Source organism: Hyaena hyaena, unplaced genomic scaffold (assembly GCF_003009895.1).
Source record: "Hyaena hyaena isolate Hyena2069 unplaced genomic scaffold, ASM300989v1 scaffold_1083, whole genome shotgun sequence".
NCBI classification, from domain to species: domain Eukaryota; kingdom Metazoa; phylum Chordata; class Mammalia; order Carnivora; family Hyaenidae; genus Hyaena; species Hyaena hyaena.
This window is the reverse complement of record NW_024081715.1, coordinates 378,593-381,839: the sequence shown is the minus strand read 5'-3', so window position 1 is coordinate 381,839 and position 3,247 is coordinate 378,593.

The window sequence follows — 3,247 nt, the reverse complement described above, 5'->3', positions numbered from 1 at the left end:
AATTGGAATAATACAATATATGGCCTTTTTTGGAAGGTTTCTTTTGCTTATCAATATGCATTTAAGTTTCTTCCACGTGTTTTCATGACCTAATGATCATTTATTGTTTGTATATACCATTTTCTTTTGAAGAACATTTTAGTTGTTTACAGTTTTAGTGATTTTGAATAAAGCTGCTATAAATATTCATGTACAAGTTTTGTGGGTGCAGATGTTCAAATCAGTTGAGTAAATACCTAAAAGTACATTTGTTGGTACTTTTTATGCTTTGTAAGATATGATATGATAAAAGTCTTTTTAGCTTTGTAAGAAACTGCCAAAGTGACTTGCCATTCCAAAAGTGACTATGCCATTTTTATTCCCACTAGCAATGCACGAGAGGTCCTTTTGCTCTACATCCTGTCCAGAATTTGGTATTGTTATGTTTTGTTTTGTTTTGTTTAATTTTAATCATTCTAATAGCTGTGTGGTAGTATCTCATTATTGTTTTAGTCTACGATTTTCTGAAGATTAGTATTAATGGTGTATAGTATCTTTGCTTATCCTTATTTTTCATCTGTTTATCTTCTTTACTGAAGTGTCTGTTCAGATCCTTTGACCATTTTTAAGCTGGTATCTGATATAAGCCTTTTGTCATATACATGTTTTGGAAATATTTTCTCCTAGGGTATGACTGTCTTTCTATTCTCTTAATAATATCTTTTGCACAGCAGAGGTTTTTCATTTTAATATAGGCCAAATTAGCATTTTTCTTTTATGGATCATATTTTCAGTATTATATCAATAAACTCATTGCCAAACCCAAGGTCATATAGATTTTCCCCTATTAGTTTTTTTAAAACTTTTACTGGTTTTCATTGTCTTTCAGCACTATTTTCCATGTTGAGTTAATTTTTATGAAAGGTGTAAGACCTGTGTCTGGGTTCATTTTTCCCCACAAATGCCGCAGTACCATTTATGGAAAAGACTACTATTTCCATTGAATTTCCTTTGCTTCTTTGTCAAAGATCAGGTGATTTCATTTTTTCATTCAGAAGCTACATGAAGGAATACCAATTATTCTTTCATGGATTGTAGCCTTATTGATAATCTATAATGAAAGTTTATTAGGTATTTAGAGCATTTGCCTGAACATTGATAAAAACAAAAGGGTGAAGAGGAAGAGAAAAGGAGATATTTATAAAGAAATGAAGTAAATCAATGTCATATATGGATCTCTATATTTCTAGGTTATAAATATACTTATATAAATATACTTTTAGGTTATAAATAGTTTCATGGAATATAACTTGATGTGACACCAAGTTAAAGAAGTACAAAGAAAGGAAGCATATAAACATTTTATACATTTATTGTGAGTAGGAGCCAGGAATGGACTAGGTACATGTAGGCTTGAGTTCAGACTGACTCTGCTGGAGTGTGCCCCTCACATCACATGAACTAACACACCTCAGTTGTGATGGTTAATTTTATGTCTCAATCTGACTAGGACAACTGGTGTCCAGGTTGTCAATCAAATACTATTCTGGGCATTTCTGTGAGGATGTCTTCTGGACAAGATTAATATTAAATTGATATACTCAGTAAATCAAATTGCCTTCCATAATGTAAATGAACCTCATCCACTCAGTTGAAGGCCTGAATAAAAGAAGATTGACCCTCCCCTTAGTAAGAGAATTCCTCCTAAGCCTTGTGATCTTCAAACTGGGGTATTGACTCTTCCTGGGTTCTCAAGTCTGCCACCCTTCTACTGGAACCACACCATTGGCTCTCCTGGCTTTCCAACTTTCTGACTCACTCTGCAGATCATTGGACTTGCCAGCTTCCATAATTGTGTGAGCCAATTTCTTAAAACACATCCCTTTCTATCTATCTATCTATCTATCTATCTATCTATCTATCTATCTATCTATCATCTACCTACCTATCTATCATATATCTATCTATCATGTATCATCTATCTATCATCTATTGTCCATTCTTGTTTGGTTTCTTACTAATACATCAGGTTTCCTTTTTACATTCCTGTTTAGTAAACATACATTTCTACTTTGTAGAACCCAATTATCATTTTGTAAGAGATAAGTCATCTTGGCAGAATTCTTAATGGTTAATTGACTGAAGGCTATAACAAGACTACTTTCCCCTTCAGCATTCTCCTTCCTTATATCCCTGGATAAAAAGCCATAGCTATGCTGGCTGGGGAAACCTGAGTCACATACCTGAGTCTGTTTGGTTGTTGTTTGCTACCATTGTGTTGTCTGGGCTATGTTAATTTTGCAGTATTAATTAATCCAGCAAGGTTGTGCTGAATAAGGAAAAAGGTCCAGGGTTTCCCAAAGAGCAATGTGTGACTTAGGAAGTAGAACACCATTTATTTTTTTCCTGCTCTTGAGCAGTGGACTTGACTGATTTTAGAATTACTACAAGGGTAGCTCACCTCTGCAATTAAACAAGATCCCAGAATTTGAGCCTTGGAAATGAAATTTGCTCAAGGCAAAGATCCAAGTTTTCATTCTGCTTGAACGGAAGAACAAGATTAAAAGAGAAAAATGGGTGTATTGAGGACAGAAGACAAAACTCCATTTCACATTGGTCTGTTTTAGCAGTTAATTTCTTCTCAAGAGGGACATTAAGTCTTTTTACCTGGCAGACAGACTCTAGCTGTTTAAACCCAGTGTGGGCCATGGAATGAAATGAATGATTAGATTTTTGCATTAGTCATAGAAAGACAAGGTGCATATTATTTTCCCCTGCATTTCATCATGAAATATAGGCTATCCTTCCACTGAGTATTTGTTTAACCAGGTCATAGGAATCCTTAATTCAGAAAAAGGAAAAAACAGCAACTGAGAATGAAGACCAACACACTTTAGAACATTTGCAGGTGTTTCATACTTGGTTACTCACTCTGTATTTCACCAATATCTTTGGCTGACTTTAACCAGTCATTCTGGTCAGTCCTAACTTTGAGCTCAGAAGTGAATTCTGTGACAAAGAAGAAGATGATACATTTTTATATACTGTAAAAATGCTATTAATTTGTATATAATAAGCTTCAAACTTATAGTATTGCAAATAATGTGTGAAAGTAGTTAGAATAAAATAATTTAATGATTTTTTAAGTTTATACCTCTATTTTCAATAAACTTCAAAACAAGTAAATTTCTATGAACAATAAACTTCAAAACTCAATAATTTAAAAGTATTAGTGATTCAAGGAATTTCCAATGATGTCCTTAAATCT